This window comes from Hibiscus syriacus, unplaced genomic scaffold, assembly GCF_006381635.1.
Source record: "Hibiscus syriacus cultivar Baekdansim isolate YM2019G1 unplaced genomic scaffold, ASM638163v2 tig00111458_pilon, whole genome shotgun sequence".
NCBI lineage: Eukaryota > Viridiplantae > Streptophyta > Magnoliopsida > Malvales > Malvaceae > Hibiscus > Hibiscus syriacus.
Genome location: NW_024063097.1, coordinates 994421 through 1020303, shown reverse-complemented (window position 1 = coordinate 1020303; position 25883 = coordinate 994421). Strand labels below are relative to the sequence as shown.

Sequence of the window (25883 nt, the reverse complement as noted above, 5' to 3'; positions counted from 1 at the left end):
TTAAAAGTCACATCCAAAAGCTCACCTGATCAAAAAGCGAAAGCTGGTGATGTGAATGAATGTCACATCCAAAATCCCCGCAATCGCAAAATAAAATGAATGATTAGTGATTCGGACCAACCAAAGAAAATCCCACGATCAAGAAATACTTTGGAGGTGTTCCAAATTTCTATCTCAAATCTGTACCCTCATTTGATTAAAGGTCAATACATCACACCGAGGCCAATAAAAGTGTCACCAAACCCTTCTTCTTATAGCTATGATCAGGATAGTATTTGTGATTTCCATTTGGGGGTACCTGGGCATTCTACAGGGAATTGTAGACCACTTTTAAAAGAAATAGAGATACTTGTTAACAATGGAACATTAACACAAAAATTGGTGGAATAATGGATGACAAACTCAAGTGGGGCATCAAAGCATGGTTAAGTCAATTGTCATCACAATGAACGAGTAATGGGCATCCTAATAAAAGAAGAGATCATTTCATTAGTCATGGAGTTTTATCTCATTTTCAGTATCTTGTTTTAATGTGTTTTTGTTCCTTTCTCCGCCTTTTTTGTAATAAATAAATTTTTATTACTTTTAAGGTTATGAGTATTGAATCAATTTTGCAATCTTACATTTCTTTGAATATCAATTGGATTAAAAACACTTTATGGTTAGAGTTATACATCTTTGACAAAGTATCAAGATTAAAAACTGGTAAGACAAGAACCTTGACCATACCTCAGATAAGATATACCTAAATACCATCCTCTTACAAATATGAAAGAGCCTTCTCCAGTGCAAGGAATTAGACAAAAGGCTTGGAATTTACATATAGGAGCATGCAACATGGGGCATCGTTTTTTGTAACATTGCAAAACTAACTACATTACTCTTTTATTGATAAGGTTCGACGATGAAATCTTCACAATTAGGTAAAGTCAGTTGCTTGGGAATTGAACTCTAACGATGAGATTTTCTTATTTCCACCAAACACCTAGGCTATAACAGGTTCTTCTTAATAATCTTAAGAAGTTGAAGTTGTATACTCATGTTATATTATTATATAAAGCTGAGCTATTCCACTAAGGCAAATGGTTCTAGAGGAAACTAAAAAGCCACGACTTTATGAATAGACTATGTTCAAAACATGACATTGTTCGAGTACTTGGTAGTTCAGTGTTTGGTCCACTATGATTGTCAATTCAAAGACTTTATGATGAAATGAACCGTTCAGCTAGCCCAATAAAGGCAAATGTCAATAAAGCTGAATTCAGCTAGCAAAAATGGCAAAAGAAGAAGTTTTTGTGAATACCTGTTATAGTCTACCCCACACATGCACGTAGAAATTTAATTTTTAGACCGATATTTTTGTACTACTATAGAATCGAAGATTTTAGAGAATTGAAATAGAGGTATTCTGGAAGGTTTAGTAACTGGTTGTGCTAGTTGCGTCATTTCGTCTGCATCTGGTTAAAATATCAAGTCAAGAAAGTGAGTCATGTGATAATGTTCATAAAGAGTGAGAGAGAAGTGACATATTCAATAAGATATAACCATAAAAAATAGGAAATCCAGCCTGAAACTAACCTTTTAATCTTGATACTTGTCAAAGAGCTATAACTTTGAAATATTAAAGGACTGTTGATTCTTTTGATATTCTTTGAAATCATGTTTATGATCTGATTCTATTGTGAACCTATAAGAGGCAATATAAAAACAATTCTTCCATTCTTTGATAAAGAAAGGAGGAAAAAACATTTTCAAACAAGATAGTCTCAAATGAGAAAGGATCTTGAAGCAAGTTGATAATTATTCTACAAGTCTGAAGAATTAGAATATCGCTTCATTCGAAAAAAAGGCACATATCCCAAAAGGCAAAGATGTAACCAGTTAAGAAAGGATTATCTTATTCAAAAAAGAGGTACATATTTCAAACATTTATGTTAAAAAAGGAATTATCACTTCTTAAGTTTGAGACAACATGAAGAATCCCTCGAGATTAATAAACAGCAACAATATTGTTGTTTAGTAACACGGGAATAAGAGCATTCAAGAGATTTAGCATGAATAGAGCTATGAGTACCCACGAAGGGGACATGTCAAAATTTAATCATGTGAGGACCATGAGATTCAAATTAAACAAACATTGAGAATGAACCTTACAACTTAAAATGTTGAGGCATCTTGAAGGCTCACATTAGTATTTTAAAGCCTGTTAAAGATCTGTATTCTTTTTGAAGGCCCATTCTAGCAAGGAATTAATGTCCAGAGATTTTGAAAACCTGGTTCAACTTGAAGTATAAATGTTGGGGCATACTGAAGGCCCATAACATCCTTTAGAAATACCATTGATTTGAATAAATATTTCTAATGAGATAGAGAGATATGAAGAATGAAAATGGAGAAATAATGACAATGGAACTGACCATATATGATCGTTTTGTTCATCATACGATTGCATTATTCTAGTGATTTCATCTACATTGATGCTAACAAGTCAAAGCATCCCATTTGTATTCCCTGCAAGCTTTAGTGTCCTTGTAATACAAAAGCTCTAAATTATGCAAAGAATTTTCTAAGGTGAGAAATTTGAGTAGAAGTCACAGAAAAGGATGAATGTGTTGTCAAATGTTTTACGAACCAGTAATTATGGTGTTGAACCAATGTTGTGTTCATATGGTTTCAAGTTTGTTAACTCAAGATGATTATATTCTAAAACCCCAAGGTTAAAAGTGAGAAATGATGAAGATTTCTTTCCAAAGAAGGGCACTGGAATTTTAACCAAAAGAAACTAGTGGAACCAACTAAGATTGAATGGTGGGTTGTTGTTAAACATCTCGACATGATATGGGTTGTATAGCCTTGTTCGAGATCTGATTAGATGTAGAGACATGAAAGGAATTAGGATAAATCCTCCTTGTAATGTATTTCAAGAGTCAAATTAGCACAGAAGTTGCTCTCCTAATTAATATATGCTAATATTGGCATAGTCACATTTACATCATGCAAAGATGATAGATTCTTTTTTCAAAGACGAAGCTTTATTGGATTTCTATATCAGTTTAGGTGAAGAAAGCTGATGCTGTCAAAGGATAAAATGGGGACAATTAGGTCATAATTCTGAATGTGACAAGAGTTCCATAAATAAAACATTTTTTCTGAGATTTTAAGGCAAATTGACACAAAGAAGACACAAAGATGCGAGTTGATCAGATGGTTTTTCAGAAATGAAAGTTTGATAGCATAAGTTGATACACTAATGATTGAAGTAAACCTTGGAAAGGAATGATCAAGTGGAAGAAGATTGAATTCTCCACTTTGAAGTCAAAAGAATATTGAATCAACATTTTGCATTCATGAGAACATCATGCATTACATTGATACATTTGATTGCATTTGCATAAATACATTTTTCACATGAGAATATAGGGACAAAATACCTTACAAATGTAAGGTATAATTCAAATCCCAAATGCAGAAATCACGTTAGGAGAGACAAAAACATCTGAAGAATAGATCTATAAAGGAAGCATTAATTTTGGGGCATGTTACCCAACCAACAAGTAGTTTCGTATAAAAATGAGAAAACGATTTTCAACGTTTCTCATTCAATTTTTTTCAAAAATGAACTTTTTGAAAAGTAATAAGTTTCTTCCCAGTAAATTATTTCCCACAAATTTGTAAATCTTTCGGGTCATCTGTCAGTCTTTCGAGCATGATGCTTAAAATATTCGGGTCATCTGTTAGTCTTTCGAGCAAGATGATAAGCCCTTAGGGCCATCCATCAAACCTTTGGGTAGGATGTTTACATATGATTTTTTTATAAGAATGAGAAAGCGATTTTCAACGTTTCTCATTCAATCTTTTCCAAAAATGAAATTTTTGAAAACTAAGAAGTTTTTTACCCAGTAAATTATTTCCCACAAATTTGTAAATCCTTCAGGTCATCTGTTAGTCTTTTGAGCATGATGCTTAAATCCCTCGGGTCATTTGTTAGTCTTTTGAGCAAGATGATAAGTCCTTAGGGCCATCTGTCAGGCCTTTGGGCAGGATGTTTATTCTTTTTATTGAATTCCTAGTAAAAAGAAGTAAATTCTTAATTCCAGTCTTCACGAAAGAGTAGTGAAGTAAAGCAATCTCACCCTTCACAAAAGAGTAGTGAAGCAAGAACATATCAAAAGTTTGATCTCCACGGAAGAGTAGTGGAAAGGATTTTTATCAAAGTATGGAATTAATAGGATGAAAACTTCTTGTCTTTTTATCTTTGCTTTATTCTTGTTAACACAAAAATAAGCAAAGAGGGCAGCTGTCGACAGTCATTTTCGTCCAAATTTTTATAATTATATATATTATTATATATATTATTATTATTAAATAATATTACAAACGTCCAAATCAATAAACCAGGGCACAATTGACAACAAGACCTGGAGCCCGTTTACAAGTCCAAAACCTGATGCCCAATAAACAAGCATATATAGGCTCAAACCCGGCTCAGACCCGGATTCGAGCCGAAAAGCCCAAGACCTGAAAACCCTAGGGTTTTACCATGCTTCTCCAGTGCCGCCAATGATCTCAGACTTTGGATATGGAGAGATTCAACGGTCCAGATTTCTTCTAGAAGAAACCCTAGGGTATCATAACCCTAGGGTTATGTTCGGCCACCGCTTCCAACTGCTCCAATCTGATGCTGCCACGACATCACCGCCTCGACAGAAGACTCCAGAAGCCGCTGGAGAACCGTACACCTCACTACCCTATGGTGAGTCAGCATCGTAGATCTGGTAACTCACCGGGTAGGTTCATCATTATGAACGGCAATCGAGGCCTATAAAAGGCCATTCATCATGCAAAGAACAAGCACACAGAGACAGAGAGAGCAACGAAGGAGATAGACGAGAGTTATATATGAACCAAACAACACAACAATCATCTATACAAGAAAAGGAACGAAACAGAGCAAGCAACGGACGGAGACAGAAGAGAGAAAGATACAACAACCAACGAACAGCAAACTAAAGGAAAAACAGAAAAGAAGAACACAAAAAGACTTACCTTGCTTGTGGAAGAAGCTCGATCGTAATCGAAAACACTATTTCACCGAAGGTAAAAGCCTAGATCTACTATGTTTAGTGGGGTTTTAGGAAGAAATGAGGGTGGTTTTGGGTAGAGGGTGTTTCAATCTACGATTTGGGGGTAATTTTATAAATTCCAGCCACCGTGAATGGTGGTCGATCGATGATCGGCTCTCCCTCTGGTGAGGGACTCCAAGAGATAAGCTAGAGCTTCTCTCTCTAAGAGAGAGAAGCAAAAGAGCTTCTATTTAATTTTAACATGGGTAAATCATGTTTGTGGTCCTTACAATATTGTAAGCTTTGAATTTGGTCACTTAATCATGTTTTCCACACATTTTAATTTTGTTTTCACATTTTATTTTATTTTTGTCCATACCTATATGTATATATATTTAGGGTAAAATTACGTATTTAGTCACTATAATTTTAATAATTTATATTTTAACATGTATTAGTATTTATGGTTAAATTACATTACTAGTACTTAGTTTTTATAATATTTTAAATTAGGGCCATTATTTTTATTATTTTATAATTTAGTCCTTATAATTTAATATCTTTTATTTTTAATACTATTATTATTTTATTTATATTTTTAGTACCAAAATATGTAATATTTGTAGTAGTAACCTAGTATTTTGATATATTTATATTTTAATCATTAAAATTATTATATGTAATATGGTAACTTTATTTTATATAATAAGTTGTTAAAATATTTCCTTAACTTATTAGGAATATATTTTTAAATGATTATTGGTATAAAATAATATTCCAAATGTTTTTATAGGATCATAAATTAAAATTAAATATAAATTTATAATTTATTGTAAAAACAAATTAATTAATAAACATTGGTACCAATTTTTGGGCGTTATGGGGGTGCTAATCCTTCCCCATACGTAACCGACTCCCAAACTCATTCTTTGGTAGCAGACCTCTGTTGTGTTATTTTAATATTATTCTTAGGAATTTTATTAAAATAACATAATATTTGGTGACCAATCACACCTAAATAAATTATTGGTGGCGACTCCTCGAAATGGTGTTTTATCTAATTCAATGAAGAAAAACATTTACTTTTTTGAGACAAGTTACACTTAGGTGTACTCTTTATTTTTTTCGTCGACGAGCAATAAACGTCTCAACAACTTCGATCAGTACGCTTTTTATCCAAATCTATATATCAATATATCCAAAATCAATACAAGCTTTCCATTAACGAATAATCACTTATTACTTACATCAAGGAAATGAAACACTTAATTTAATATTTCAGGCTGAATAGTATCGATACACCTCCTACAGTACCGATACTTCTCTTCTAGGGTACCGATACCCACTTCAGTATCGATACCATTTCAGCATTTTGGAATTCCATTTTCGATTACGGTATCGATGCCTTACTTTTTGTATCGATACCTCCAAATAAGTATCGATACTCTTTAAATTGGTATCGATACTGATTATCCGATCCATCTATTTTTCCAGTAATTTACCCTTATAGTATCGATACTATTCTTCCAGTACCGATACTCTTACCCAGATTTCACAGATTCCATTTCAAATTTTGCTCAATACTCACTTAAATCTTTTACACTTAGCTCTATTCAAGTCCTTAAACTCCATAACATTTATCCCACACAAGTTATGTCCATTGCTCCTCTTATAACATCTAAATTTCTCCTTAGAACAATTAGAACTAAAAATCACACTAATTATTCAAACATGTTCTTAATCCTTTCTAATACTTCTAACTTCTTAATTAGACCCTTGACAAGTCACATTTATCCTTAGAATTTCAAATACTAAACAATATCATCAAATCCCTTAAAAACCCATTTTACTAATCCATTAATATTTCACTAATCTCTTAGTTTTATTAAACCTTAATCTTTCCTTAAGCTTCCATATCACTTAAGTCTTCAAAACCAAACCAAAAAATTGAAGAAACAACAGCTTGAATTCAACTTACCTTAACAATGAAGTCACGGGAAGAGAAGGAGAAGAAACAAAGCTTCCAGATATTTCTTTCTTATCTCCATTTCCCACATGTCTTAAATCCTTTAAATTGAATTTTAAATTTATTTCTATAAAAAGACCTCTTTGCCCTTCCACTCTTCCATCTTAGATATCAAGTCCTAAACAAAATTTCTAAAATTAGTAATTGAACTTTTTAATTTATTCCAATTAAACCACTAAATTTTAATTCTTACATTTTGGTTATTAACTCGATGTTTGGGGTATTACAATTCTCCCCTAAAGAAAATTCGTCCTCATTTTTTCACTGTACAAAGAGATGAGAAAACTGTCGTCTTATGTCTTCTTCACGTTCCCATATTGCCTCTTCTACCTTGTGATTTCTCCAGAGAACCTTAACAAATGGAATCACCTTGTTCCTTAGTTGTTTAAATTCATATGCTAAAATATACACTGGTTCTTCTTCGTAAGTCATGTCAGGTTAAACTTCTATTTGTTCAAGTGCTATGATATGCGAATGATCTGATCGATATCTCATGAGCGTAGACACATGAAAAACATTGTGGATCTTTCCATTTCTGGAGACAACGCTAACTGATATGCCATTGGTCCAACTCTTCTTAAGATTTCATAAGGTCCAATGAACCTAGGACTGATCTTTCCTTTACGTCCAAATCAGAGAATCTTCTTCCAAGGAAATACTTTGAGAAACACTTTGTCACCTACTTGAAACTCAATTTTCTTTCTTTTCATATCCGCGTAGGACTTTTGTCTATCTGATACCACTTTAAGGTTATGTTAATCACCTAAACTTTTTCTTTTACTTCTTTAATTCGATCAGGACCATGAATATCTCGATCTTTCAATTCATACCAATTAAGTGGTGTTCTGAATTTCCTTCCATATAACGCTTCATACGAGGCCATTTTAATGCTTGATTGATAGTTTTTATTGTACGCAAATTCTACAAGGGGCAGATATTTCTCCCACGAACCATGGAACTCAATCACCATGCTCTTAACATATCTTCTAAAACCTGAATTGTCCACTCCGATTGACCATTAGACTGTGGATGAAAAGAAGTGCTAAAATTCAACCGAGTAACCAAAGTTTCATGTAAAAACTTCCAAAACCTTGAAGTGAACATTGGATCTCTATCAGATACTATTGAAATTGGTACTCCATGCAATCGAACTATTTCCTTGATGTATAGATTTGCATACTTATCCATTGAATAATCTGTTTGAACATGAATAAAGTGTGTTGTCTTAGTCAATCGGTCCATAATAACCCAAACTGAATTATTTTTGCTCGGTGTCAAAGGTAATCCCGTTACGAAATCCATCATAATTCTTTCCCACTTCCACTGAGGAATGGAGATCGGTTGTAAAAGTCCTGAAGGCACTTGATGTTCACCTTTCACTTGTTGACAAGTTAGACACTTTGAAACAAACTCTGAAATAGCTATTTTCATGTCAAGCCACCAATATCTTCCTTTTAAATCTTGATACATATTTTCCCTCTTGGATGCATAGTCAGTGGACTACAATGTGCTTCAAAAAGTATATCTCTTTTCAAATCTTCATCATTTGGAACACAAACTCGATCTCTGTAGTATACGCATCCATTTGACTTTACTTCAAAGTCCTTGATTTTACCTTATTCTACTTGCTCTATCCTTGATAAAAACTTATCATCCTTTCTTAGTAACTGCTTTATCCGCTCCAATAATAACGGTCTTAGCTTCAATTCGGTCATCAAATAACCATTTTCTTTTAACGCCAGTCAAGCATCTAACATACGTAGAGCTGCAAAAGTCTTTCGGCTAAGAGAATTAGTCACCACGTTAGCTTTCCAGGGATAATAATCTATGATTGCACCATAGTCTTTAAGTAGCTCGATCCATTTCCTTTGTCTCAGGTTTACCTCTTTTTGAGTTAGCAAATACATCAAACTTTTGTGATCCGTGTGAATGTAATAATGCTCACCATATAAATAGTGACACTAAATCTTCAGTGCAAACACCACCACTGCTAACTCAAGATCATGAGTCAGATAGTTCTTCTCATGGGACTTAAGTTGTCTCGAAGCATTGGCTACTACTTTTCCATCTTGCATTAATACACATCCCAACCCATTAATCGAAACGATACTAAAACTGTGTAGTCCTTGCCCGATTCTGGTTGTACTAACACTGGAGCTTCTGTTAGTACCTTCTTTAATAATTCAAAACTTTCTTGGAATTTGTCCATCCAATTGAAGGGAACATCTTTCATTAACAACTTGGTAAAGTAGAGGAAATCATCGAAAAGTCCTTTACGAACCTTCGTTAATATCTAGCCAGACCCAAGAAACTCCGCACTTCAGAAATATTTCTTGGGACTTCCCAATCTAGTATAGCTTTAATCTTTTGAGGATCCACCCAAATCCCCTCTATGAAACCCACAACTCCAAGAAAGGTCACTTCAGGTAACCAAATTCACACTTAGATAATTTAGCGTAAAGCTTCTTGTCCTGAAGTGTTTTATGAATCACTTTAAGGTGTACGTCATGATATTCATTTGTCTTTGAATATACCAAGATATCGTCAATAAAGATGACCACAAATTGATCAAGGTACGATTGAAATAGTCAACTTATGAGGTCCATAAAAGTTGCAGGTGCATTTGTTAACCCAAACGGCATTACTACGAATTCATAATGGCCATACCAAGTCCTAAAAGAAGTTTTTGGAACATCCCTTTCTTGAATTTTCAACTGGTCATAACCATAAAACAAATCAATCTTGGAAAACACCGAAGCTCCCTTGAGTTGGTCAAACAGATTGTCAATTCTTGGGAGATGATACTTGTTCTTTATGGTCACCTTATTAAGCTATCAATAATCAATGTAGAGGTGCATTGAATCATCTTTCATCTTTACAAATAACACTGGTGCACCCCAAGGTGACACACTAGGTCTGATGAATCCTTATCCAATAGCTCTTGCAACTGAGCCTTTAACTCACTCAGTTTCTTTGGGGCCATTCTGTAAGGAGCCATCGAAATTGGTGTCGTTCCAGGCATTACCTCAATTTGAAACTCAACCTCTCTATTGGGAGGTAATCCCAGTAACTCAGCTGGAAATACATCTAGGAATTTTCTGACCGTCAGAATGTCCTCCAATCCTCTCTCATTGACTCGAGTATCGATCATATTAGCAATGGAAGCTTGACATCCTTGTAACATTAACTTCTTAACCGACATAACCGATATCACACTAGCTAAAGGAATGAGTCTCTCGCTAACTACACTTACTTTTGATCATCAGAACTTTTCAACACTACTCGCTTCAATCAACAATCAATATTGGGATGGTAACGATACAACCAATCCATTCCCAAAATGACCTCAAACTCGTCAAAGGGTAATTCCATTAGATTAGCAGGGAATTCAATTCCCCAAATCCTTATAGGACACCCTCGACAGATTTTCTTTACCCGAGCACTATGCCCTAATGTGTTAGTCACAATCACCTCACTACTAATAGATTTTAACTGAATTTTCAAAACTTTCTCCAATTTGCTACTAACATAAGAATATGTTGATCCCGGATCAATCAAAACCAAAACAGATTTATTAAAAACTGAAAAGTACATGTGATGATCTCAGGATCATCATGGTCTTCATTAGTTCTAAGGTTGTAGATCTGAGCAGTGGAGCGCACATAAGGTTGAGTGGACAACTTAGATTGATTTCTTCCCAACCTCGTCCTCTATCTCTCTGAGGTATAGCAGCAGATCTCTCTGACTATGTTGGCTCTCCAGTCATTAATGGATATTCCCGGATAAAATGTCCAGTGTCCCCGTATCTGAAACATGCTTTGGAGACCATCCGACATATACCACTATGATTTTTCCATAATGCCGACATCGAGATTACTTTCCCACTCCTGATTCAACTGATTGAGTCTGCTTAGCTTTCACAAGATTTGATCCTCTACCTGAGGATGCAGTTGACTCTGATATAGACTGAGGTTGAAAACCCAAACCTCTACTTCTCTTTGATTATGATGTACTGGACGAGGCACCAGCTCTCTTATTCCAAAGGGTCTTTTGCTCCCCAAATCTTTCATTTTGAGCTCTCTCCAAGGCTTTAGATCGGTTCACAACTTCTTTGAATGTGGAAAGATTCAATGCTAATAATAGCTCCTTCATTCTGGGGCGTAACCCTTCTACGAACCAGTCACAGAAATATTTTTCTCATAGAGTACATTCTTATCAGGTACTTTCACATAGATCGCATTCGCTTAGCACATAGATTGTTTTCACTTATAGTACAATCATATACATATATAATCAAAACAATATTTTAAAATAAACTTTATATAAAGTATAATAAAAATAATAGCATAAAATAAATAAATTGTTTTCGATCAAAAACTTCGAGGTTGACTTATCGTAAGCCATCCTCATAACTAATGTAAAACAAATGAGTTGCATTCACCTTTGCCTCACGTAAGTCCTAAACCAATCCTTTTAACTTTCGTTCAATCTCTTTGCTATATCACTTCGATCATTACGCTTTTGATCCAAATATACACATCAATATATCCAAAATCAATACAAGCTTTCTATTAACAAATAATCACTTAGTACTTACATCAACGAAATGAAACACTTACTTTAATATTTCAGGCTGAATAGTATCGGTACTCCTCCTACAGTACCGATACTTCTCTTCTATGGTACAGATACCCACTTTAGTATCAATACCATTTTCGCATTCTGGAATTCCATTTTCGATTACGGTATCGATACCTTACTTTTGGTATCGATACCTCCACATAAGTATCGATACTTTGTACATCAATAGTATCGATACTGATTATCCGATCCATTTGTCCAGTAATTTACCTTTATAGTATCAGTATTGTTCTTCCAGTACCGATACTCTTACCCAGATTTCATAGATCTGTTTCGAATTTTACTCAAGACTCACTTAAATCTTTTACCCTTAGCTCTATTCAAGTCCTTAAACTCCATAACACTTATCCCACACAAGTTATGTCCATTAGTCCTCTTATAACATCTAAATTTCTCCTTAGAACAATTAGAACTAAAAATCACACTAATTATTCAAACATGTTCTTAATCCTTTATAAAACTTCTAACCTCTTAATTAAACTCTTGACAAGTCAAATTTATCCTTAGAAATTCAAATACTAAACCATATTATCAAATCCCTTAAAAACCCATTTTACTAATCCATTAATATTTCACTAATCTCTTAGTTTTATTAAACCTTAAGTTTTCCTTAAGCTTCCATATCACTTAAGTCTTCAAAACCAAACCAAAAATTTGAAGAAACAACCAGCTTAATTCAACTTACCTTAACAATGGAGTCACGGGAAGATAAGGAAAATAAACCAAGCTTCCAAATATTTCTTTCTTATCTCCATTTCCCACATGTCTTAAATCCTTTAAATTGAATTTTAAATTCATTTCCTTTAAAAAGACCTCTTTTCCCTTCCTCTCTTCCATCTTTGATATCAAGTCCTAAACAAAATTTTCAAAATTAGTCCTTAAACTTTTCAACTTATTCCAATTAAACTATTAAATTTTAAATTCTTATATTTTGGTCACTAACCCGAGTTTGGGGTATTACAGTTTATCCAAGTATAGTAAATGAACACTTAATTGTCAAATAATTTTTAATCTTTAAAATTACATCAAAAATCAATTTAATTACCAATTATAATTTAAATCAATATATAACAATTTTTTCTTGACTTATCTTTTGACTTGTTTTTCAAGTACATAAATTTTTCTACTCGTTTTGAAAGTAAAATTATTGAAATACACTACGGTGGAATGCAATGATCTTCTCACTCTTTTTCTAATATATAATTTTTTGGGTAAATTACATATTAGTACATAAACTATCAGTTTTGATATATTTTAGTGCCTAAACTTTTGATTTTTCAAAATCATACCTAATGTTTAGTTTTTATTTCATTTTAGTGCCCCCACCATTAAAAGCCTAAAACATTTAGTACCTAAACTATCAATTTTGACCGTTTTAGTATCTAAACTTTCAATTTATTTCAAAACTTAATGTTAAATTTTTAACAAGTGTACTAAAATGAAACAAAAACTAAAGTTTAAGTATGATTTTGAAAAAAATAAAAGTTTATGTACTAAAATAGACCAAAACTAATAGTTTGCGTACTAAATGTGTAGTTTACTCATTTTTAATTCATTTTAAGAGTAATAATATTAAAATACACTACGATATAATACAATGTCCTTTAATTACTTTTATATGCAAATTAACACTCCAATAATTTATAAAAAATTCTCTCTTCAAGAAAACTAACAAAAAATGCATAAAATTTCTCATTAAAAATTATAATAATTAAAGAGGTTTGGATCAAATCAAAATAGAGATTAGTATATGATCTAAATTTGATGAATTTTGAATTGATTCGATCGAGTTGAACTTTTTAACTAGGATTCGGGTTGGGTTGAAACTGGTTCGAGTTTAGAGTTCGACTCAATCCGATTAAAAATAATATTATAATTATCTTTTATATATTTAGAATAATTATAATAATATTTCTCTCTATATTATTTTTTTCAACAATATCCTTATTTTTATCATTAAAAAGTAATTATGAGTAGAATCAGATACAGATTATGATCTAAACAATTAGATCATATTTAAATAAATTAAAAATCCAACCTAACTTATGATCACTCCTAATTAAAACCCTTTTATCCAACCCTATATATCGTTTGGAATCACGTCATCATCTGAATTACTAGGAGGCATTTCAATGACAAATTTAGAAAACGAGTTAAAGGAAGAGTACAATTTTATCTTAACTCGGAGTCTCAAATACATCAAACCTCTCATCTTATCCTCTCATCCACCTGCACCTAACATAATATTAAGTTATAAGGAGAAATAATACTTCCTTATATATCTCCACTAAAGCTGTGTACACCATTTTATTATACTTCTTTCGGAAAAGGAAAACCTTATGCTTAATTTGAAATTCACTTATAGTCGATTACAAACAAAAAACGAAAAGGAAACAACACTACGTGTATTCCTTTTTTTTTTGTCTAATTGTATAGAATTTTGAATTTTAAATTCCCATATTGTGGAAATTTTAGCGGACTCATTTTTGGCAAAATTATGGAAATAATATAGGCTGAAAAAATTTAAAAATAAAAAGTAATGATGGTTAAGAATTACTCTAGAATTAGGATTATTTATTATAGTATATGTGAAATTTGTCACATGGAGGTGATACATTTGAAAGTGATGAGTTTTATACCATTCTGATTCATTTGAGCTATATTTTTTAATATATTTTATATAACTCGTAAATTTTTCGAGTCAAATATCAAGTTTAAATTAATATCTAAAATATTTCGAGGTTAAAATTTTTCAAACATGATTTTAACTTCAAATTTTTATTTCAATTGAATTTGACAATTTTAAATTCATAAATTTTTAATAGAAATGAATCAAATTTTATAGTCAAATCATATAAAATAATACTAACTAGTTGTAAGAGATGGTTTAAAGGGAAAAAATATGTCGGTTATTTAACCTTTATAACAAACAATTAACTATTTGAACTGATTATGATATTATAAAAATAAAGAATCAAATGTGATTAAAATAGGAAGGTTAAGTCTTAAATTTGAAGGAATTAAAGAAGTCAAAAATCAATTTAACGAAAGATATGTCCATTCTAATCTAAAGTGGAGCACAAATAAGATTACTTGATTAGTAAGAGTTTATTAAGAATGGCCAGCTTTCATTAAGAATCACCTATTTTATAAGCTGAATTGATATAGAGAGGAAAACACAAGACCCTTCCCCAAATAAAAACACCCTTCCCCTATTTTATAGAACAAGCTGACAGAAGCCTGTTTCTGCTGCAATTTTGAAGCCATGATGGTTTCTCCTCTTTGCTTGCTTTACTGGCTACTGTTTTCAACATGGTGGTGGCTTACAGTTTCAACTTCGGAGATGGTGTTTCTTCCTTTAACTCATTCATTATCCAGAACCCAATTCAAAACCCAACACCATCTGCTCAAAGCCACCTTAGCCCGCTCTGCCGCCCGATTCCGCCACCGCCACAAGCAAGTCCCACTCCCCCTTTCTCCCGGTAGTGACTACACTCTCTCCTTTACTCTCGGCTCCCCTTCTTCCCCGACTATTTCGCTTTACCTCGATACAGGCAGCGACCTCGTCTGGCTTCCTTGTTCCCCGTTCGAATGCATTCTCTGCGAATCAAAAGCCCCACCACTGTCCCCTCCTCTTAATCTCTCCGCCTCCGCCACCGCCGTCCCATGCAAATCCTCCGCCTGCTCCGCCGCTCACTCTTCCCTCCATTCCTCCGACCTTTGCACCATTGCCCGTTGTCCACTCGACTCCATCGAAATGTCTGATTGCAACGCCTACCCTTGTCCTCCGTTTTACTATGCGTACGGCGACGGCAGCTTAATCGCCCGTCTTTATAAAGACTCTATAACTCTCCCCAACTCCCTCTCCGTTCGAAACTTCACTTTCGGTTGTGCCCACACCACCTTGGGCGAACCGGTTGGTGTAGCCGGGTTCGGTTTCGGGCGGCTCTCTTTGCCAGCTCAGCTTTCCTCGGTGTCTCCTCAACTCGGTAACAGATTCTCCTACTGCTTAATCTCCCATTCGTTCGATTCCGACAAAGTCAGGAGACCGAGTCCGCTGATTCTTGGTCGATACGAGGACAAAGAAAAGCAGTTTGGTAATGAAATAGTGGAGTTCGTTTACACGAATATGCTTTCAAATCCTAAACATCCTTATTTTTACTCCGTGGGGTTGGAGGGAATCTCCGTCGGGAAAAGGATTATTCCGGCGCCGGAGAATTTGAAGAGGGTCGACAGGAGGGGGAGCGGAGGGATGGTGGTGGATTCCGGGACAACTTTCACTATGTTACCGGCGAGTTTATATGAGTCAGTGGTGGCTGAGTTCGATCACCGAGTAGGACGTTTTTACGAGAGGGCGAGTCAGGTGGAAGAGACAACGGGGTTGGGTCCGTGTTATTTTTACGACAAGGTAGCCAAAGTACCCGGGATTACGTTTCATTTCGCGGGGAACGGATCGGGTGTGGTTATGCCCAGGAGGAATTACTTTTATGAATTCATTGACGGTGGTGATGGAGTTGGGAAGAAGAGGAATGTGGGGTGTATGATGTTGATGAACGGTGGCGATGAGGAGGAGTTGAGCGGTGGGCTACGCTTGGGAATTATCAACAACAGGGTTTCGAAGTGGTTTATGATTTGAGGAAGAGGAAGGTTGGGTTTGCAAGGAGAAAGTGCTCTTCTTTGTGGAAGAGCTTGAAGAATTAAGTTGGTACATAGTTTGTTTGTTATCTGCAGTTCGACTCTACCGATTGTGTATATTGTTAATACGTACATGTCAAGTATGAGGTGGATAAATAAAGCGATTATTCAAGTGTATCACATTATTTTCCATTTAAACATTGTTTGTATCCGAAATCCAAAACAAAATAACATCATCTTTTGCCAGTTGACGTGTCCAAATTCATTTGGTTATGGCCAGAATATAATGATCATAGTAAAGCGGGCAAATATTCATACTTATCCATCCACCGGTAAATCTTGGCTGGCGGCGCAATTGGCTGATTTTAGACCTCAGTCAAAGATGTTGCATGTAGGGGTGTACTCCACTCATTTTTTTATTTAATATTAAAAATTTTAATATAATTCGTAATTTTATAAATTTAATTTGATTTTAAAAAATAATTTTACATACAATATTGACTCTTGTGATAAATAATTTAATATTATTTAAACAAAGTTTTAAGTTTGAGTTATTTTGTAGCAGTAGATCCAAAAATATTTTTGAGAGTGTGCACAACATTAATTATTAAAATTTTTTGTATGAGATAAGCACAAATAAAATTTCAGAAGGGTCACTCATAATAAAATGAACATTTAATATAAAAAAACTCAGATTATAGGATAAGCACGTGCCCACCGTGAGGAAGCTTTGCATCTGTCATTGTCTTTTTGTATGTAGAAAATCTTCGCTGAGATGCTTATCTACTAAAATCAAGTGTACGAACCGAATTGATCAATATTAATCAAGGTAAAATCTTGGAACTAGAGGATAAAAATAAATTAAATTTATGTTACAAAATATAATTAAAATATTAATTTTTTTAGTAATTAATAAATTAATTTTTAAGTTTGTGTCAAATCTTTTAAGAGAAAATAACCTCAGTAACCAAAAATCCAGATAATATACGATTTTGACCAATTTTTTTTGGATTTACGAAAATGACCAACAAAATCGCAATGCGATCTCTAATTCGCATTGCGATCTCCACTATCGCAAATTCGCGTTGCATTTCGCGTTGTGATAGTTGAAAATCGCGTTGCGATTTTCATTTTGCGTTGCTCGCGTTGCGATAGTCGTTGCGATTTTCCAAATTCGTTGCGATAATCTACAGTTGTCGTTGCGATTTTCCAAATTCGTTGTGATAGTTAAAAAAAAGATTTTGTTTCTCTAAAAAGATAGTATCCGCGCGGACGTGTCGAAGACACGTATTACCACGACCACGACCACGATCACGACCACGACCACGACCACGACCCGACCCGACCCGACCCGAGACAGACGGCGGCGGCGGCGCGCGAGAGTCCCCCTTGTTCTCTATCACTCAACAAGGAAGTGGGAAAACCAAGCCTTAAATACCATTCCCAATAGTATTTCCAATACTATGTAGGATTTGAGCATTACCAACACTTGTTCCAATACTATGTGGGATTGAGCCTTAAATAGTGATATTATTTTTGAATGTTTTGCTTAAAATTGCAATAATCGCTATTGATTGTAGATTGACTTTTAATTATGACATATTTAATCGTATAATACTAATGCAATTGGTTGCTGATTCAGTTGTTTTAAGGTGCATGATTGTTAATTGTTTCCTGAATAATCACATTGTATTGGAAACAAGTGTTGGTAATGCTCAATCCCATATTGTATTGGAAATACTATTGGGAATGGTATTTAAGGCTTGGCTTTCTCACTTCCTTGTTGAATGATAGAGAACAAGGGGACTCTCGCGCACCGCCGCTGCCGCCGTCCGTCTCGTCTCGGGTCGTGGTCGTGGTCGTGGTCGTGGTCGTGGTCGTGGTCGTGGTAATACGTGTTTTCGACACGTCCGCGCGGATACTATCTTTTTAGAGAAAATTCTTAAGAAACAAAATCTTTTTTTTAACTATCACAACGAATTTGGAAAATCGCAACAACAACTGTAGACTATCGCAACGACAATTGTAGACTATCGCAACGCGAAATGGAAAATCGCAACGCGATTTTCAACTATTGCAACACGAAATGGAAAATCGCAACACGAAATGGAAAATCGCAACGCGATTTTCAACTATCGCAACGCGAAATGCAACGCGAATTTGCGATAGTGGAGATCGCGTTGCGATTTTCAACTATCGCAACGCAAAATGCAACGCGAATTTGCGATAGTGGAGATCGCAATGCGAATTAGAGATCGCATTGCGATTTTGTTGGTCATTTTCGCAAATCCAAAAAAAGTTGGTCAAAATCGTATATTATCTAGGATTTTTGGTCACTGAGGTTATTTTCTCATCTTTTAATTATGCATGATACGATACATATATATTGCATATGAAAAAAAATAAAATTTTATATTTATATACCATATAATTTTATAGAAAATTATATAAATTAGAATAAAATAATATCGTAATATTATAAATATTTATAATTAAATTTAAAGGTAAATTAAAAATGTATTACTTTAACTATCACTGTTGTTCAATTTTGGTCATCTAAATTTTTTTCAAAATTATACTTAAAATTATGTTTTTGTTTCATTTTGGTCACTCAGTTAAAAAATTAACAAAGTTGTTGACGTGTCATTTTTTTATTTTTTCAATAATGATGCGACATTATCTTATGTTGACATGTTAATGTTATTATTAATTTTTAACGACGTGTGACTTAGATATATTTTAAAAAAAAATTATTTGGATGACCAAAATGAAATAAAAATGATTATTAGGGTACTAAACATATAGTTCACCTTAATTTAAACATTAACTTAAGTAACTTTGTTGAACTATGTTTCGATATAACAAATTTAAGGCAAAATATTTTTGGACTTGAATTGAATTTATTCAAAATTCTCAAAAGGTTTCAAAAATAATTCAAAGTCAATTAAATTCGAATTTGAGCAAAAATGCAAATGGGTGCTGATACCCTTTCAAAGGGTATCCATACCCTGGGTACCGATACCCCTGCCTAGGTATCAATACCCCTATGATTGCTCAAACATAGAATGCAATAAGAGTATCGATACCCCTATGGGTATCCATACCCTGGGTACCGAAACCCCTACCTGGGTATCAATACCCCCTGGCTGCAACGGCTAGTTTAATTTGAATTTAACAAAGGTAGTACTGATACCCCCTGTTATGGATAGCCTTGTTTGCAGAAAAATCATCCCCAAACAGCTCCAAAACATCCCCAACGACTATATATGACTTCAAACACATTCCAATCTAAATATTGGAAGATATGTTACGAGCATGTGTAATTGAGTTTTAAGGGTCGTGGGAGAAATATTTACCACTGGCGGAGTTCGCTTACAACAATAGTTATCAGTCCAGTATCAAAATGGCACCCTATAAGGCGTTATATGGGAGGAAATGTCGTATGCCATTAAACTGGTATGAGCTCAAAGATCGAAGTGTACTTGGTCCAGATTTGATTCAACATATGGAAGAGAAAGTTCGGGAAATTCAACAAAACCTAAAAGTAGCATTTGATCGGCAAAAGTCCTATTCTGACCTTAAAAGAAAAGAGATTGAATTTGAAATTGGGGATAAAGTGTTTCTGAAGGTATCACAATGGAAAAAAAATATTACGATTTGGTCGGAAAGGAAAGCTATGTCTTAGATTCATCGGACCATATGAAATTGTTAAAAGAATAGGACCAGTGGCATATCAGTTATCTTTGCCACCAGAAATGGAGAAAATCCATAATGTTTTCTATGTGTCCATGTTACGAAGATATAGGTCCGATCCCTCTCACATTGTTGCACCAGAACAAGTAGAAGTTCAACCTGATTTGACCTATGAAGAGGAACCAATACAAATATTAGATCACGAAGTCAAACAATTGAGAAATAAAATGGTTCCGTTGTTCAAAGTTCTTTGGAGAAATCAAAAAGTAGAGGAAGCAACGTGGGAACGTGAAGAGGATATGTTATTTCAATACCCCCATCTGTTCGTGCAATGAAAATTCGAGGACGAATTTTCTTGAGGGATGGAGATTTGTAACATCCTCCATACCGGGTTAGTGATTAAATTGTGAGATTTAAAAATTCAATGATCAAATTGGATAAATTGAAAAGTTCAAAGAATTGATTGAAATGTTTGGTGTAGGATCAATTAGCAAAGAAGGGGGAACTAAAAGGGTAAATGAGTCTTTTAACAAGGAAAATAAATAAATCTTAGTTGATGATATTTATTCCCACGTGGAAGCTATTGCAGAGAACCAAAGTTTCCAGATTTCTCTTCTTGTTCACTCTTCTTCTCCACCGTGAAGCCAAGCTAAAGGTGAGTTTTCTTGTTGATCAAATTTTTGATGAATTTAAGGTTGCTTATTAATCATTAGATGATAACTAAGCTTAAGGAAAGCTTAGGTTATCCTAAAATCAAAGGATGGTGAAGTTAGGGGAGATTAAAGGTTAAGAGCCATTGAATGAAATCTTGGAATAGAGTTCATAATAAGAATTGGAAGTTGGATTTGACTTGTCATCAAGCTAATTAAGTAGTATGAGCTGTTAAAATTAAAATTAGAACATGTTGGAATTTGAGTAAGATTCTTAAATTCTATGTGGAGGATTGAATTTTTAAGTTTTAGAGGTATTAAATGGATAATAATTAGTTTAAGTAAGTGTATGCAAGTTAGGGATATAAAAGGAGGTGAATTATGAAGTGTTGAGAGGATTATAAAGAGAATTTCGTGCTCAAAATAACAATTTTGGATTGTGTGATGCACTCTCAAATAAATGAACATTGAATGCCATTAGTGCATCGATGTATAAGGAGTGCATCGATGCACCCCCTTAAGAAGAAAACATCGAATGTAATTTGTGTACCGATGCACAGGTAGTGCATTGATGCACCCATTAAGGAGTGCATCGATACACTGTAGAGTGCATCGATACATACCTTTGTTAAGAGATAAAAATAGCTTTTCTTTTAGCCTAAGAAATGATAGTTTAGAATATATTAATTAGTATACTAATAATTATCAATGAATTACTATGTAAATACAGAGCCTAAACCAGTTCCAGAACAATTGCTCAGTAAGATCGATCGAGTAAAAAACAAGGAAATATAGGTGAGTGCATATGCATAATATGATTATAGTGGGATATTCAGTTCTAGACTTGTGAGAAGTCTAGATTCAATACATTGATGCATGATTCATTTCATATTGTAAAGCATGATATGAATTCATACTATGTGCATTATATAACATGTTTTAAATGAATCTGTAAGCAAAGTTATATGAGCCATGTGATGAAGGTAAGGAAATGACATGTCTATGTGGTATACTATATAAATTGGGAAAAGCCCATGTTATGTAGATGAAACTATAGGTATAGTTGGCATGCCAAGAATAGAGGGTCTACGCGGTCTTTCGGGACATATATGTATTCTTTGGAACATGTATGAGGTCTTTTGAGACACATATTTGGTCATTGGCATATGTATATGATTCTTAAGAAATTTTCTACGTGGTCCTTAGGGACATCTTATATGGCACTACGGTGCAATTCTACGCGGCACTTCGGTGCAATTCTACATTGCACTTCGGTGCATTTATACGAGCTGTGGTGACAACACAGTGCACAACCTCACAGTACTCACATACCTTAGGTTCTCAGTATGGTATCATGGGCCAATAAACTTATGAATACAAATTCATGAATGTTAATGTAATATGCTTATAGGTAAGGAACATGGTGATATAAATTGCATTGATTAAGTATACGGTTTCATCTCATTTCATCTTATTATGACATTTTCATTACATTTCCTTGTTATTATTATTACATTGCCTCACTAAGTCGATGACTTAGCGTGTGAGTGTTTCTCACGTTGGATCCGAGAAAGTAGACAGACAGGTTAAGCAGCTGGACAACATTACTCCTGCAACTACCAGATCAGAGGCAACTTAATCAGTAGGTCATTTTGTTATGTAAATGAATGTTGGCATGTAATTAAAGGGTCAAGTTGTGTATGCTCTGAGTATTTTGATAGACTTGTATTAATATATGTATATTATCGTATTTTAATAATATAAGTCCAAATGTTTTATCGGTTTTTAAGAATATTGTTTTTGATAGTCAATGTGACATCCTGGACTCGTATCCGGGTCGGGTATGGGTTGAGCATGTTACAAATGATATCTCTCTAACAATTGATATCAATTTTTTTAAAAATTTTTGAGCTAAATTTGAATGTTTATACATGTGTTTTAAATGTAATAGATATCTCTCTAACAATTGATATCAAATTTTTCGAATGCATAACATTTTTGGAAAACTTTATGCATATGCACTTAATTTCAACTATTGGTATTTCATAAAGTATTTTAGACTTGGATATATTGAATTTCATGTGTTACTAACATGTTTGTTATTCTTTTTTGAAATTCAATTTGGTTTAAGTGTCAAGATCTCTAAAGCTAAATTTTGTTTGGAATGCTAGTTTTAAAGGGAAACTTTGATTTTTCAAATGATTTTTTTAAAAATGTCAAATTTACCACTTACTCTCCAAAATTATTTTGAACTTTAAAGGTTGAATTATTTTTTATATAACAAAAAGGGGGAGAAGTATGGTTTGAAAAATTCAATTTCTTAATGAAAAAGGGGGAACTTAACATTTTCATATATTTTCCAACAATTGGTATCTTTTTAACAATTGGTATCCTTTTATAAACAATTGATATCTTTTTCATTAAACATTTAATTAAGGGGGAGTTTTACCGAAAATAATTTTTCAAATGTTTTGTTATATCAAAAAGGGAGAGATTGTTTAACTATGTTTCATATAACAAATTTAAGGCAAAATGCTTTTAGACTTGAATTTAATTTATTCAAAGTTCTCAAAAGGTTTCAAAAATAATTCAAAGTTCATTAAATTCGAATTTGAGCAAAAATACAAATGGGTATTGATACCCCTTCAAAGGGTATCCATACCCTGGGTACCGATACCCCTACCTGGGTATCAATACCCCTATGACTGCTCAAACATTGAATGCAAAAAGGGTACCGATACCCCTATGAGTATCAATACCCTGGGTACCGATACCTCTGCCTGGGTATCAATACCCCTTGGATGCAACGCCTAGCAATGACTAGTTTAATTTGAATTTAACAAAGGTAGTATCGATACCCCCCTGTTATGGACAACCTTGTTTTGCAGAAAAATCATCCCCAAACGGCTCCAAAACAGCCCCAACGGATAGATATGACTTCAAACACATTCCAAGCTTTAAATATAAGCTGAGGACACTTGAAGAAATAAGAGAACAACTATCCAAGCATTCAAACACAAGAGAAGAAGTTTTTCATTCTTATTTTAATTCTCTCTTGTAAATATTGTTCTAATGAGCTTAATTCTTATAAACACCTACTTAGAGAGGTTTTATTGTTTACATTTCCTTTCATTGTAAAGGGGAAATGTTCTAGCTGATCCCGTGAAAAGATAGGGAAATGTTCTAGTTTATCCCGTGAAAAACTAGGGAGTTTGTAAAGGTTATCTCTTTGTCATTGAAAAAGAAAGAACAAATTAGTGAATTTGTTGGAAAATCCTTGGTGAGGAGCTAAGGTAGTGGATGTAGACTTGGTTGAGAAGTCAAACCACTATAAATCGCTGTGTAATTTTCTATCTTTCAATCTCCTTACTCCCTAAACACAAAAACCGACCCTTAGAGAACCCTTTTGGTTATCGATTCAAGCTTCCGCAAATCTTAGCAAACTTAACCATATTCGAATTTTATAAATTTGATTTGATTAAAAACGTTAAAATAAAATTTAAATTATAAAATATAATTCATTAATTTGAATAACTCAGAAAAAAATATTTGACTTGATCGAATACTCACATATAATATAGGCTTATATCACAAATAAGTACTTAAATATATTTATTTTTCATTTAAGTACTTAAAGTATTTTTTGTCTAAATAAATACTTAAAATTATCTTTTTGATCAAAATAAATACCTAAAGCATTTTATATCAAAATAGGTACCCAAATAGTTCAAACTTTTTTTTATCTAAATTTTTAAAAAAATTGACACATGACATTAATTAAAGAATAATGCTTAAATAAAAAAATTAAATAATTACATAACTATTTATAAAAAATATTTTAAATACTTATTTCAATGAAAGAATAGTTTTAAGAACTTATTTTGACAAAAAATTAAATATTTAAATAAAAAGATGATATAATTAAAGTATTTATTTATTATATAAACGAATAATATAATTGCGTAATAATAGTAGAAATAAGTCACATATTAAAAAATGGTTAATTACTTCAAATACCATAAACTTTTAAACGCTGACTCGATTATACCACAAACGTTTTAATTTTATTAATTTTAGTTTTAATGTTTATGTTAAATATAATTATGTTACTCTGCCGTTAATATTTAATGAGATAATAACATGACAACGACATATCGTGACATCATTAACGTAGATGTCTCATCTAAATAACATCATTTTGACATTTTTATTTTAATATTTAAAAGACTCAAAATAATTTCGTTTTATTTTAACCATAATTTTACTTGAACCATAATTTTCTTATGGACTAAAATTTTCATTATATTTTTATCTCTTCTTCCTCCTCGTCTTCATCTCTTTTTCCATTGTTTTCTTAGCAACCAAACAGATGGTTACCAGAAATTCAACACATTGAAGGCACACTTTACTGAAAAACAATAATGTAAGAAAGTAGGAAAATAATACTTTTTCTTATCGGATTTATGATGAACGAGAATAACAGCACCGAAGCAGCACGGCTGATCTGCTCCATGATCTCGTAATGATCCATCCGAGACTCCATTTCTTTTACCTCTTTACTCGATCTCTTCTTCTTTCAAAGCAACATTACGAACAAAAATAGCAACTAAGAAGGGGGAACGAAAATCAATTCATTTTCGTCTTAAAAACAATAATTTCCGCTGATGTCAAAACCATTGCTGAATACTTGGCTTCAATTCTAATGTTGCGAATATGATTCAGTAACCAATCGAATAGTGTTAACAATCAGTTTTCAAAGCCATCAAAATCTTCGTATGCGTTCCTCTCTTCTTTCATTGCGGTTGAGCTTAACGGTTTTTTCTTTCACTTCACTTAATAGCTGGAAAGAATATTTATTTTTTTAGAGAGAAATTAAGGTATTTTTCCTAAAAAATCACCGGTAACCAGTATATTTACCGATCTAACACCGGTCAGATTATATTTCTCGATCTAACACCCTTTGCAGTAAGGCGCGTCCCCTGCAGCGCGTTATACGCTGATTTGGCGCCATGTGAGGTAAGACGCCCCCTGCAACGCGTCTTATGCTGACATGAATTACAAGTGGGTATAGCGCGACCCCTGGGGCGTGCCTTATGCCACGTAGGGTATAGCGCGGGCTAAGGACTGCGCCTGACCTTTATAATTATATATAGCGATGGGCAGGTACCGAGCCTT

General features: G+C 33.6%; 1 pseudogene; it reads left to right on the top strand.

Moving 5' to 3' along the window:
- The first annotated feature begins 14920 nt into the window (after positions 1-14920).
- LOC120163526 lies at positions 14921-16542 on the top strand (annotated as a pseudogene).
- The last annotated feature ends 9341 nt before the right edge of the window (positions 16543-25883 follow it).